This window comes from Crocuta crocuta, unplaced genomic scaffold (genome assembly GCF_008692635.1).
Source record: "Crocuta crocuta isolate KB4526 unplaced genomic scaffold, BGI_CrCroc_1.0 scaffold13, whole genome shotgun sequence".
Taxonomy (NCBI): domain Eukaryota; kingdom Metazoa; phylum Chordata; class Mammalia; order Carnivora; family Hyaenidae; genus Crocuta; species Crocuta crocuta.
In genome coordinates, this window is record NW_027530007.1 from 3,855,128 (window position 1) to 3,869,953 (window position 14,826).

The 14,826-nt window shown below is 46.5% G+C and overlaps 1 long non-coding RNA gene across 1 annotated transcript in view; it reads right to left on the minus strand.

Annotated features, from left to right (window-relative positions):
• Positions 1–9,117: 9,117 nt before the first annotated feature.
• The window catches only part of LOC144231410 (uncharacterized), a 35,920-nt gene continuing 30,211 nt past the window's right edge, over positions 9,118–14,826 (minus strand). The window contains exon 3 of the long non-coding RNA XR_013335080.1: positions 9,118–9,451. This is a non-coding gene — a long non-coding RNA (uncharacterized LOC144231410). The remainder of the gene's footprint in view (positions 9,452–14,826) is intronic.

Here is a 14,826-nt window from a genome sequence, read left to right on the forward strand (position 1 = left end):
GCGGGGTGCGGCCGCCTTTTCGCGTCCCGGCTCTGCGTCTGGGGGTCGTCTCCAGTTGGAACTCCCAGCGCCCCGGGAATGCCGTGGGCTCGCGCGTGGACACGAAGTCTCCCCCGCCCCGAGTGGCGTGGTCCGGCCCGTCCCCGGCGGCCGCCGGAGTTAACTCGGTTTTCCCCACCGGGCGGAGGCGGGGGCACCCCCTCGGGAGCTTGGCGGTTTGCTGTACCCCGTTTTCCTGGAGCGGAGTTGTACCTTCACGCTTCTGTGCACTCGGCCTCCCTTGGAGCGCCCGCCCGCGTCCGCCACCCTCCCACCCGCCGCCTATTCCCGACCCCGTCTCCCCAGGGCGGCCTGCCGGACCTCGATCGCTTGCGACCCAGCATTTATTTGCATGCGATGATTTCACGTGTGTTCGTTTCTCAGAGTTCTTTTTTCTGAACATCCCACCGCGGAACGCTGTTGAGCACGGTGATCTGACAAGCGCTTTAAATTATATAATCTCAAATTTATGTTTTACAAGTATGAGTTGAATACTGATCCTTTTTTTTTTTTTAAGTTTTTATTTGTTTTGAGAGAGAGAGAGAATCCCAAGGAGGCTCTGCACGGTCAGGCAGAGCCTGAGCGGGGCTCGAACTCCTAAACCATGGATCATGGCCAGAGCCAGACCCAAGAGCCAAATGATTCACCGACAGAGCCACCCAGGCGCCCCCTGAATGCTGATAGTTTAACCCATTTCAGAAACGAAGCTGACAACAGTTAACATTGAACAGATGGGCCCCTGGCCTTGTCCCCACCCGGACCCTCCCCCGCTGCTGCCCGAGGGTGATGTTATATTAATTTCCTGGGCATCTTTCCAGTGTTTTCCTTATGCAAGCAAAAGCTAGAACGACAGTTTTACCTCTTTCTCAGAAATGTAACAGATTATCTACATTGTTCTGCCCTTTATCTCGCACTGCCACCGGCTTATTAATTGAATGTGTTGGAGATCTTTCCTTATCAAAAAGAACTTCCTCTTTTTTTTTCCAGCTAGTATGCCATTGTGCCATGTCCCATGGTTTATTTACCGATGCTTTACTGATAAGACAGGTTATTTCCAGTTGCTTTCTGTACAGACAGCACTGCACTGAATAACCTTATTCATACGTCCTACTTGTGTGGGTAAAACTGGTGGGTAAATTCCCAGAAGTGGTAAATACACTGGAGCGACTCCATGCAAGCTGAGTGAGTCACTTAGCCCTCTCACCAGTATTATGTGAGATCAAACAGTATTTTAAGTATGTCAGGTTTTTGAAGTTTCGGTTAAAATACTAAAAACATGTTTCTTTTCAAGAAATAACTTACATTCCTTTGTTAGTTTACAAAGCACTTGAGTATATTTCATGAGATTCTACAGTGGTGATGAGAGATTTTAAGGATTATAGGGGCGCCTGGGTGGCTCAGTCGATTAAGCGTCCAACTCCAGCTCAGGTCATGATCTCGTGGTGAGTTCGAGCCCCACCTAGGGCTCTGTGCTGACAGGCAGAAGCCTGGAGCCGGCTTCAGAGTCTGTGGCTCCCACTCTCTGCGCCTCCCCCACTCAGGTTCTGTCTCTCGGTCTCTCAAAAATGAATAAATGTTAAAAAAAATTTAAGAATTGTAAATAGATGTATTCATGCAACACTGCATTGTGCAAAAAAATTTTAAGTGTCTAATCATTTGGCATTTTAAGAAGACACTCTGGAGGTGTGCAATGACTTCATCTTTGGCTCTTTGCCAAGGAAGCAGGCAAAAGCCACCCCCTTTGAGTTTTGAGTATGGTGGGGAAAGAGAGGCACGTGGTCAGATGTGTCTCAAAAAGGAGGGATTTTAGGTAGTTGGAGGAAGACCCTAGAGAAGACGGGCTGCTGTGTTCCAGGCCCCGTAGTAAACTCTTGTAAGGAGACGCCTGTGCTGGTGGCCTGCTGCAGCAACGAGATAGGACAGAAAAATGGCAAGGCTTCTGAGACATCCACGTCACCATCAAGATCTGAACTGGACCTGGGTCAGCAGCAGTTTTTATCAAATTAATACGTCGCACACAGTGTTCACAACTATGGCGTTACTTATGCTCTTTTAGAAATGGCCACTCTTTCCTCTTTCACCTGCGTGAGTGGCGGATACTCCCTGCCCCTTGACTTTGCATTTGCCCTTGTTTTCGCTAATAGAATGTTAACAGACGAGGCCGGTCAAGGTTTTGAAAAGCACTGACCCGCCGATCAGGCGTACTCTCTTATAATTTTGCTTTGCCATGGGAAGAACTTTCCTCCAGGGCTGCCACCACCGCCCTTTCAAGCTGGGCTTCAGAATGAACTCAGGTGGAACAGAGCGTCTCCGCCAACCTGTACCTCTACCCAAAGGAGTCACCTTAGCCAAATTGCTGCACAATAGCTCTGGTTTGTTACACAATAGCCCAGGGATGCAGCTTTAAAAGGTTCATAATGAAAAACAGCAGTCTTCTGACTCAGTCCTTCCTACCCCTCACCCCTGCTTTCCAGAGGCAAATATTTTCAACTTTTACTTATTTCTTACAGTTATCTCAATACCGTTGACCCTTGAACTACATGCGCTTGAACCGCGTGGGATTGCTTATGCACAGATTTTTTTCAGTGAGCACAGTTCAGTACTCTAAACATTTTCTCTTAGGATTTTCTTGACATTTTCTGTTCTCTAGCTTACTTTATTACAAGAATACAGTGTATGTAAAATACAACAAACAAAATATGTGTTAATTGACTATGTTATTCATTAGGCTTCCATCAACAGAAGGCTATTAATAATTAAGTTTTGGGGGGAGTCAAAAGTTATGTGTAGGTTTCTGACTGCACGAGGGGGCAGGGGGCATTGATGCCCCTAACCCTTGTAAGAGCCAACTGTATTTTTAAATAATATGCTAATACTGTCGTTTCTCCTTACTGGTTTTAGACATTATATATTGACTTCCTGGAAAATGTACTTTCCATTTCACAGATGCAGAAGTTGAGGGTCCAGAGGGGTGAAATGAGTGTAAAAGGTCCTGCAGAATCTTGGTTAACTTTTGATACCAAATTTCACACTCTGCCCACCATAAACTCTATCAGTACTACTTAATGAGTCCATAACACTCATACACTCCGCTTTCTAGTTCATACCTATTTATCATCATACATTTGCAGAATAAAACAGCAAAAATTAAACCATTCACAAAAATGTATGTATATATATATATTGCTCTTTTACTGGTAGCGAAGACAACTCCTAGTTCAGTCCTTTATTTCCAGGCAGAAAAATCTCATTCTATTCACTTCTTTTATTCAATATTTGACAAGGGGCGCCTGGGTGGCTCAGTTGGTTGGGTGTCCGACTTCAGCTCAGGTCATGATCTCATGGTTCGTGGGTTCGAGCCCCACGTCAGGCTCTGTGTCGACAGCTTGGAGCCTGCTTCAGATTCTGTGTCTCCCTCTCTCTCTGTTCCTCCCCTGCTTGCACTCTGTCTCTCTTTCTCTCTCAAAACTAAATAAACTAAATAAATAAAAATTAAAATATCTGACAAGTCTTTATGCATAAATACAAACTAAAAGACTAGCTGTTTTCAAGGAGCTTAAAACCAGTTTCTAATAGCAGTTGCCACATTTAACTAAAAGATACTGTTTTGCCTTGCTGACCTCAAAATCCAACAATGGAGAAATGATGTTGATAACGTTAGTGACGGAGTTCAGGACATGCTATCTCCAAATATGTCACCTTGGCACATTGATTATTTTGAGTTAAAAGCATTTTTAAAAAAACTTTGTTCTTTCGAGAGGCAGAGAGAGTGCTCGAGGAGAAGGGGTGGAAGGGGCGGAGGAGCAGAAGAGAGAATTTCAAGCAGGCTGGCTCCACAGTGTTCAGCTTAATCCCACAAACCCTGAGACCATGACATGAGCCAAAGTCAAGAGTCAAACACTTCACGGACTGAGCCACCCAGGCATGCCGAGTTACAGGCATTTTTTCAAACAACAGGTGCAAGAAAGGCGCTCAGCTTCCCAGTTTTTTATCCCGAAAGCAGAAGGGGAAACTAAGGTGAGCAGGGCTCTCCCAGCACCAGGAGGAAAGAAACATCAGCAGAGAGGAACTTGAGTCTGGAAGACTTTGCACACAGAGACCTTAAAATAACTTCCGTTAGTCTCCCTGTTTTATTTTCATGACTTTTCCACAATTGCCACTTTGTTCAACCCAATATATAAACATTTAGCTTTTGCCACTTCTTTGTGTCGTTTTCTTTTTTTCTAATTCTTTTAAACTTTTAGTTTTTTTTTAATATTTTATTTATTTTTGAGAGAGAGATAGAGACAGCATGAGCAGGGGAGGGTCAGAGAGAGAGGGAGACACAGAATCCGAAGACAGGCTCCAGGCTCTGAGCTGTCAGCACAGAGCCCCATGCAGGGCCCGATCAAACTCACAAGCAGTGAGATTATGACTTGAGCGGATGTCAGCCACTTAACCGACTGAGCCACCCAGGCGCCCCTGTGTCATTTTCTTATGAAAGCTCCTGGATCATGTAAAACTTGCATTAAGTAAATTCGTATACTTTTGTCCTGTTTAACCTTTGTTGTCGATTTAATTCTCAGGCTCTGCCAGAGAGCCTGAGGAGGTAAAGCGTTCGCCTGCCCAACATTAAAAACCGCCACCAATGGCCACTCTGATCCTCATACCAAAAAGCAACTCTACCCCAAATTAGCCCGATCACCATAAATAGCAAAGAAACTGCTTCCAGCCTATTTTTTCATGCCTCACTTGCGTTTCTCATCTCATCTCAGTAAATGCTCATTTTCTATTAATGTGAATGTATCTTTTATCTCATTGATATTCAGCATTTTGCCTTTTGTTTACTTATTATCTGTCTCCCTCGGACCCTGTGAACTCAATAGGACCTTCCTGTCTTGGTCACTGCTGAATCCATAGCATCTATCACAGTCCCTGGCACACAGCCGGTGCTCAATACTTGCTAAGCAGTCTCTTAACTTCACCCCAAAGATGCTCCTTGCTTTGCCTGTCGCTGTAGATTAGTACTCCGCCTCTGCAAAACACTGCAGTTTACAATGGGGCTCCAACCGATTTCTTATTCCTATTTTAATCTTAGTTGCCACGTCGAATTCGTTTCATCGGACAGCGACGAGGAAAGGCTACGTGCCGCGGATAAGGTCGCTTTATTTCCATCCGGTTCCCGGGTTCCCGGGTTCAAGGGGCGAGGGGGCCAAACTGCAGTTAATGGGTGGAAGGAAGCCATATGCGGAATTAAATGAATGTATTTTTCAGCATCCACTAAAGGATGGGTCGGGGCAGGCTCCAGGGAGGTCCGGCCGAAACGGCGAATTTCCCCTCCGAGCCCCCGAAAGGTTAGGTCGGCGAAACAGGAGAAGAGTGGGCGAGCCCTGACATTTGAGGCGGCGCTGGCGCAAGGGGGAAATTCTGACACCGACGGCTGTGAGGGGCCCGGGGGGTGCCTTCGCCTCTGCTCCCACCCGGCGCGAAAGCCCCCCGGCGTGGGCCACCCGGCACCCCTCCCACGGCCGGCCGGGAGCCCGAGGCCAGCAGCNTCCGAGGTCCAGGCGGCGCGTCCCGTTCCCTGTGGGCGGGCGGAAGTATTAGAGCGAGCCGCCGGACACGGTGGGGTCACCGTCGCACCTTTGCGACACCGCGAACTTCCGGGGGAGGTTGCGGTCCGCGTAGGCGAGGCAGGAAGTTCACCCTTCTCGCCTCCTCAGCCCAGATTGGTTCCGGTGGCGGACGCCAGTGGGCGCGCGGGGTCGCAGAGAGCTCCGAGATGGCTTTGGGGAGACCTGCAGGGCCCCGCGTCGGACTCGAGGCTCTGCCGCGCGGGCCTCGTTTGCTCTCACGTCTCTCCGGCTCCTCGTGGGAAGCACTGCCCAGCTCCGCCCTTACTGGCATCCTAACCGCTGGGAGAGAGAGTAGGATCTGATTCGGGTTTCAGTACAGGGTTCTCAAAAGCGTTCAAACACCTGTCGTTTGTAAGACGTGAATAGGAATGCCTGCCCCGAGTTCGGTGAGGCCCTAGTGACGTAAAACGAGAGCTCAGAGGAAGTGAAGCGTGGCTGGTCCCCGCGGCTGGGCCTTATCCCTACTCTGCTGCGGTGTTTGCAGATTCCAGTGACCTTGGGATCCCGGTGATCCGGTTTCTCACAGTGGTCTAAGCGATCAGTCACCCCTCCCTGCGATACACATTTGAATCTAGCAGAACCTTCTGACTCCTTGCTCCCGCCCTCTGACTGTATCCTGTATCCCTTTCTTTTCTCTAGCCCGCCCAGTGCACGTGGGGGCACCCACGGAGAAAACACGGTTTTGGCAAGCTTTGGCACGCCCGCGTGGTGCTGCGGGTCCGCCGGCGCTGGCGGTGAGCGCCCACCTGGGGGATTTCAGTCAGTGGAAGGTATGCTCGTGCGTTCAGATCCCTCCACACCGTGGTTCAGACATCGTCCTCGTCTTTCGTGTTCTTACCTCTTACTCTCCCTCATTCATTTTTTCTTGTGCCTTGAACATACGCCGCACGTGGCCGCCTCCACGCTTTGGCAGAAAGCAGTTCCTCTAACTGGAAAGCCTTCTGCTTCCACACCAGCCTTTCAAGCTGTTCTCCACCTTGGAAAACCCAGTTCCCTCGTCAAGTGCTCCAGGAGGCTTATATTCCCACAGCACTTTGTTCTCTTAGTATGGAATCTGTAAGGCTGTGCGGCCTTAGCTTAGTTATGTGTATAAATGCCTGCCTACCACTCCAGGCTGTGAAGGCCATTGGGATGGTGGGATGGTGTCCTATCTCGATATGCCTCTCAAGGCAGCAAAATTTGTCCACAAAGCATCAGTTGAGTGCCTGTCCTGTGCCCAGGACTGATGGTGCCCGGGACACAGCCGTGAAAAAGCCACATCCCCTATGACAGAGCTGATGTCCGTGAGAGCGACAGAGGACGGAGAGTAAACAGTTGCATGAATAACTGGGTGCCAGGTGGTAATATGTGCCGGGAAGGACAGTAGAAGGGTGAGAGGAGATGGAGAATAATGAGGGGCGGCGCTCTTTAGGAGACCTGGGTAAGAGGAGGCCCAGAAAGTGAGTAGCAGGAGTGTGGTCCCTCTGTCCAAGTCCAGGAGCGGCAGGGAAGGCCGGCTTGGGGGGAGGGACGGGTCACAAAGCAGAAGTGACAGATCAGAGATCCTGTGCACACTTGCATCAGAAGTTCAGTAGATGCTTGTGAGTCGAATTTATTGAGTTGGTAAGGGATCAAGAATAATTTAATGACAGTAACAAAGAAATTCAGAACTTGTTTGAGTGCTGTAGACCTAGTAGGTGTATGTTAAGTATCCACAACTTACATGCACATACACTGGAGCTCTTATTTAGTTATCGAATTGAAAAAAAAAATTTTTTCTTTGAAAGAGGGAGCAAGTGAGTAAGGAGCAGAGAGAGAGAGAGAGGGAGAACTCCAAGAGGGGCCGAGAGAGAGAGAAGCAGGGCTCACGTTCACCCGAAGTGGGACTCAAACCCACGAATTGTGCGATCGTGACCTGAGCCGAAGTCAGATGCTTAACGGCTGAGCCACCCAGTGCCCTGAAATCTTAATGAAAACCAATGGTTTACACAGTGGTCTTCCATTATACTGGAAATTCCAGAGGACAAGGAGGCAGAGTTTGTGAAGGAAGAAACGGATCGACTTGTGAGTGGAGTCATTTGGTAGAGGATACCGATCACCATTAAAAAGTTCAAAAGGAAACAAAATCCATCTTCGGATGATGCCTTGCTTTTGATTTGGAGGGAAAATACTTGGATGTTCGTTGGCAAAATTTGAGTTTAGGAAGCAGTTGCGTGTGTCTGCGTGTTTGTTCCTTCCCCAGGAACGAGGTGAATGCTAGGGAGAGGCCAGGACTCCACAGGCAGAAGCCCGCTTTCAGAGCAAGTCATAAGCTTCAGGATAACCTTGCTTGTCAGGGTGAATTTTCTTTCATCATAGCTACCGGCTGCAGCCCACAAAGCACTTCCCTTTAAGCGACCTGTGGCAACTCTCTCCAGTCGAATTTTAAAATACAGAGCACTTGCTTCCTTAATGATCTTTGCTTCCATGCTCTTAAGTTTTGAAAAGTTAACCTAGCTTCCTCCAAAAAGTGGCTGCTGTGGATTCCAGTCTTCATCACATTTCTCGAGGTTTAAACTGTCAGTTTATTGGCAGTCATTCACATAGATGAGATCAGATCAATGTGGTTTCCGACTCAGCTCTCAAACCACTACCTCGGCAGTGTCTCAGGCTCCGTTGCTGAGTCAAATGTCTTTGTGTTCATTCACAGGAATGAGTAGCTCCCAGGTCAGTCAGAGCCCGTGGCCAAATGTTAAAGGAGCCTGGGAATGAGAACACCTCGGCTCCAACCTTGGCTTTTCCTTCCCCTAAAGGTGGCTGCCTGGTGTGCTGAGAAAATGCACGTCCCCTGACTCCAGCCTGTCTGCGGGTAAGCCCAGCTCTCTCTGTGCTAGCTGGGTGGTCCTGAACAAGTTCCCTGACCCTCAGGCCTCAGGGCCCCCGTATGAGGTAGGACACTAACTTCATAGGGTTATTCTGAGCATTAAAGGAACAGAGATGAGGGGCGCCTGGGTGGCTTAGTCAGTTAAGCGTCCGACTGTCGCTTAGGTCATGATCTCGCGGTTCGTGGGTTCGAGCCCCGCGTCGGGCTCTGTGCTGACAGCCAGCTCAGAGCCTGGAGCCTGTTTCAGAGTCTGTATCTCCCNTTCTGTTTCTTTAACACTAGAAGAGTCACAACAGCTCTTGCCCTTGTAGAATTGCTAAGAGGCTAAGTATTCGGTGGACTGAGTATAACATCTGTGGTGCAGAAAGCAGCCAAGAAGTATTAACTATTATTAAGTATTTTATTAAGTATTAGGAGACATTTATTTGTCAGTGTTGCAACCCGTCTAAATCCATGGGTGAAGGACCCATAGGAGAGGAACACAGGAAGTGATAGACCATAAAAATGTGCCATCTCGATGGAGACGGGGAGGGTTAGAAATTGTACAGATAGACCTTAAGGTGCAGCGACAGGATCTATATAAGGACCCGAAAGAAGAAAGAGTAAGAGCAGATTCCCAGAGCTAAAACCAAGTACTGAGTATCTGTCCCAATGCAAGACAGGAAAGGCAGCAAGGAGGCCTTGTGCATAGAGGCGGTGATCTTAGGGTCCTCAGACGCCCACAGGGCACAGATAGCATTCAGGGGTCTGTGAGGCTGGACGGGAAAAAAAAAAAATCACATCTTTTATTTTCACTAACCTCTAGCAGGAATCTAGTATTTCCTTCAGGCTTGAATTTAAAAATCCTCAGAGCAGAGCCAAGGGAACGTATGATGTCGCACCAGTAGAAATCAGTTATTTTCATACCACGTCATGGTTATTGCAGGTACCATTGACACTCGTGATTAATCTGAAACTAGGACAGGTATGTGTTAATGAAGAAGTCCATGTATTACCATATATTGCAAGTTGGCTTAAAAAGTTTTTTTTAACGTTTTATTTTACTTTTCGAGAGACAAGAGAGTGAGCAGGGGAGGGGTGGAGAGAGAAGGAGACACAGAATCAGAAGGAGGCTCCAGGCTCTGAGTTGTCAGCACAGAGCCTGACGCGGGGCCTGAACCCATGCACGCTAGATCATGACCTGAGCCGAAGTCAGACGCTCAACCCGAGTGAGCCACCCAGGCGCCCCTGCAAGCTGGCTTTTTAAATATTTGGTGGGCATATTTCAAAACGATGGGTTTCTTCTGTAATCCTTTGTATTATATTTTACAAACTTAAAAAAAGACTTCCAGGGGCACCTGGGTGGCTCAGTGGCCAACTTTGGCTCAGGTCATGATCTCATGGTTTGTGGGTTCGAGCCCCACATCGGGCTCTGCTGACAGCTCAGAGCCTGGAGCCTGCTTCAGATTCTGTGTCTCCCTCTCTCTCTGCCCCTTCCCTGCTCACATTCTGTCTTTCTGTCTCTCAAAAATAAAATAAACATTAGGGGAAAAAATTTAAAAAAAAAAAGAGAATTCCAGGAGGGGCCACACACATAGAGGCCACAGGATAAAGGGGTACTGAGCACAGAAAGATGAAGAGTCCTTGTTAAGAGCCAGCCAGCCAGGTTGGAACCCTTTCCCTGCTCCTTCCCAGCCAGGTGACATTGGGCAGCCTACCTGTGTTCTCTGTGCTCCAGTTTCCTCATCTCTAAAGTAGGGACAAAGGCTGTTGGAAGGTATAATTGGTATAATCTATGTAAACACAGAGAATAGGGCCTTGCAGGAGTGAGTCCCCAGCAAATGCTAGCGATCAGTGGAAAAGCATCTTATGTGAGACCCAAGGAAGGGTCAAACCATACAGCTCAGGCAGGGGGACACACACCAGAATGACTTCACGAGGGAGAGGGAAGGAAAACGTTAGGTCATGAAGATGTAGGCAGACTACGAGACTGCAGTTAACAAACTCATGTCTTCACTTAGCTGTTCATTCATTCATTCATTCATTCATTCAGTAAAGGTTTCTTGAATGCCTGCTTCGTGCCTCTTGATACTTTCACCGGCATTTGTGCGGTCTGGAGCAGGTGTAGGAATGGCACTCACATAACCTATGTCTTCCTATTTAAGTGGCAAATCAAGCTAATGACGTGTTAAATCTGTCCTGTTTTTCTTTTTCTTTTTTTTTTAATTTAATGTTTTTTATTTATTTCTGAGAGAGAGGCAGCGTGAGCAGGGAACGGTCACAGAGAGAGGGAGATACAGAATCTGAAGCAGGCTCCAGGCTCTGAGCTTGCTGTCAGCACAGAGCCTGACACGGGGCTTGAACCCACAAACCGTGAGATCATGACCTGAGCCAAAGTCGGACACTTAACCGACAGAGCCACCCAGGTGCCCCAAATCTGTTCTGTTTTTCTACTCCAACAGAGAAATCTTCAAAATAACGAAATAAACATATTATTGTTTTTATGTGACAAAGTTGGGAAAATACCACCAATGACTGAATTTAATTACTGCAGGTGCCTGGATATACTTTGATGGTCGAGAAATGTTTAAATGGGTGGCAAAGACATAACTCATAAATTATTATATATTTGCTCCATACAATTTCTTTTTCTTGCTTCATTTCCTTGGCCGAGAACTTCACATAACCCATGATTTATTGACAGTACTGACTGGAAGGAGTGAAAACATAAAATATAACTGTACTCAAAGAATACAGAATTTGTATGCCTGTCATGTAAATTGTAAATGTGACTAGAATTTTTCAATTAAAATTATTTTTCGTGTTTCCTTTAAAAAAGTTATTCTACTAAAAGCTTTACAATTATTAAAATAAAATTACAATGATATATATCAAATATCTAGTTATTTAAATATATCTGAGACTTTTTATTTTTGAAATGTAATTAAATTCCATTAAATATTTGTTATAAAAATTTTAAACTCTTTGCAATTCTGAGGCTCAATGTCCTTCTTGTGGATTTCAGTAAAGAACTGGTATTAAAGTTCTTTTTTTTTTGGAATGTTTATTTATTTGAGTAAGCTCTGTGCCCAACATGGGGGCTCGAACTCATGACGCCGAGATCAAGAGTGGCATGCTCCACTGACTGAGCCAGCCAGGTGCTCCCAGTCTTACAGTTCTTAGGTGCATGGGCATATTTGGAATAATACAAATTAATGTTGCAAAGTCTTCCTCAGATCTCCTGTGTGACTGTTACAAATCCCAAGCTAATACACAGAGATTTCCAGAACTACAGGAACGTAAATAGGACCAAGAAGATGGACACTTGGGACTTCTGGGAACTACACTTGCCATATTATTCTTGCAAGATAATAGATGATGCAGGAATCTGTTACATCCGGGTATTTGAGAAAGATTTGGCTTTCCGAGCTGCAGGACGCCCAAGCTCACAGTGTCTGCTCTCTGAGCCCAGGACCACGGCCCAGGGATGCCATCACCATGTGCTCCCAGGCCATAGACCAAGAGCAGTGGGGAAGTGGTTACCTTGGGGAGCTCAGACAGTGTGTGCATTGGGGGAACTATAGAATGTGCCTTAGCTTCCTATGATGGTTTTATCAAACAGGAATGTGGTAACATGAACAGTGGGCAATTCCTTAAACACTGGGATCAAGCTGTGCATAGCCGTCAGTACATTCACTGTGAAATGGTTGACTTTGTGTAACGTGAGCTGCGAAGGCTGACCTTGAGAATCTTTTCGCTAGGTAAAGACTTTTAGGTCACTAGCCCGGCTTGAAAGAGTGAGCTAGTTGCTGTGCTGGGAAATGACAGACGTCACTTTCAGAGGAGGTAGCATCTCTGCCCACAAACTATCCAAAACGTAGATTCGTGAGCAGCATTCAGTTAAATGAAAATATAGTCCAGTTAAATGTCATGCTGCAATGTTAACCTGAGTACCACATGTAAATGAGGAGGCTGCCTGGTTAGATCGTGACTTTGAAAGTGTTAGGTGATCAGCAGTGTCATTTTTATATGGTATAAAACTCCCACGAGGTGAACGCTGCTGAAATCAGTGGAGGGGATCCCACAGTGACCACAGGTAAAGTGACTTTTGGAGGACTTTCAGACCATGGCAACCAAGTGTGTAGGCAGCCCATGCATTTTCCTTCTCTTTTGTTGCTGCTTGTCCTGGTTGTTTTACTGATGATCAGCCTGGGAGACTAGGGGAGGGAAACTCTAAGAAGTCACATAATAACGTTTCCTTTCTTCTTGAGAACTATGTGCCAGGCACTGAGCTAAGCACTTCACGTTCAATGTCTCACTTAGTCCTCACGGGATGAGGATGAAGTAGAGTGTTATCGTGTCTGTAGACATGGTTGGAATAATTGACTCAGGGAGATTAAGAAATTTGCCCAAGGTCATAGGACCATCAACTGCAGAACCTGGATTCAATCCGAGTCAGTCTGACAGTAATGCTGAGGCTCTTAACCAGCTGCTATACTCTGCCGGTCCTGTTACGTGGAAGACGGTGGCCAGGGGTACGTAATAAAATTGAACTAAGGTAGCAAATGAAAACCACAGTGAAATGCCACCTATCAGGATGACTATAACAAAAAAATTTTTAACTAAAAATAGGGGCGCCTGGGTGGCTCAGTTGGTTAAGTGTGGGACTCTTGATCTTGGCTTTCGTCATGATCTCATGGTTTGTGAGATCGAGCCTCTGATAGGGCTCCATGCTGGCAGTGTGGCGCCTGCTTGAGGTCTTCCTCTCTCTCTGCTCCTCCCCAGCTTGCATGTGCATGCACTCTCTCTCTCTCAAAATAAATCAACAAACTTAAAAAAAAAAAACAAACGGAGGGGTGCATGGGTGGCTCAGTCAGTTGAGCATCTGACTCTTGATTTCTGTTCAGGTCATGATCCCAGGGTGGTGGGATTGAGCCCTGTCTGAGCTTAAGACGCTCTCTCTCTCTCTCTCTCCCTCCCTCTGCCCTCCTCCCTTCACCCTTTCCCCACCACTCCAGCGTGTTCTCACTTTCTCTTTCAAATACAAAATAAAAAAATTTAAAGAATGGGAAAATAAGTGCAAGCAAGACTGTGCAGAAATCGGAATCCTATGCACTGCTGATGGGGGATAGAAAATGGGTCAGCTGCCCTAAACCAGGGCCTGGCAATGCCTCAGTGACATTGGTGAAACAGAATCACCATACGATGTAGCAATTTCATGCCTAGGTATACACCTGGGAACTGAAAACACACCCATACAAAACCGTGTCCGCAAATATTCATGACAGCATTATTCATAGTCGTCAAAAGCTGGAACAATTCAAATGTCCATCGACTGATGAACAGATAGACAACATGCGGACCTTGGTACAATGGCATTTTATTCAGCCATGAAAAAGAATGAAGTTCTGACACACACACAACGACATGGGTAAACATGCTAAGGGAGAGAAGCCTGATGCAAAAGACAAGATGCTGTATGATTCTGTGCAGAGAATGTCTAGAACAGGCAGATTCACAGAGACAGAAAACAGATGAGCGGTTACAGAGGCAGGGTGGTCCCCTGGGGAGTGACTACTCATGGGTATCCTTTTGGGGTGAGGAAAATGTTCTGGATTTATATACTGATGATAGTTGCACAACATAATGAATACACTAAAATTCACTGAAATACACACTTTAAAATGGTGAAGTTTGGGACGCCTGTATGGCTCAATCGGCTGAGTGGCTGACTCTTGGTTTCGGCTCAGGTCATGATCTCAACGCTCATGAGACAAGCACTCTGACGGGCTCTAATCTGACAGCGTGGAGCCTGCTTGAGATTCTCTCTCTCTGCCCCTCCCCCGCCTACACTGTCTCTCTCACTCTCTCTCAAATAAACTTAAAAATAATAATAAAATAAAATAGTGAAATTTATGTTATTTGAGGTATATCTTAATTTATGTAATTTATTTTTTAATGTTTACTTATTTTTAAAAGAAAGAGACAGAGTGTGAGTGGGGGAGGGGCAGAGAGAGTGAGTGGGGGAGGGGCGGGGGAGGGGGAGACACAGAATCTGAAGCAGGCTCCAGGCTCTGAGCTGTCAGCAGACAGCCGGATGCAGGGCTCAAACCCACAAACTGTGAGATCATGATCTGAGCAGAAGTCGGACACTTAACTGACTGAGCCACCCAGGCGTCCATTAATTTTTTTAAACATAGACTTCAGATTGGGTCCCAAAGGTCCTTGAATACTGGACCATCTGGATCATGGGATCTAGGTTTTCTTTCCTTTCTTTTTCTTTTTTTTTTTTTCTTTTTCCTTTCCTTTCTTTCTTTCTTTTTTTTTTTTTTTTTTTTTTTTTTTTTTTTA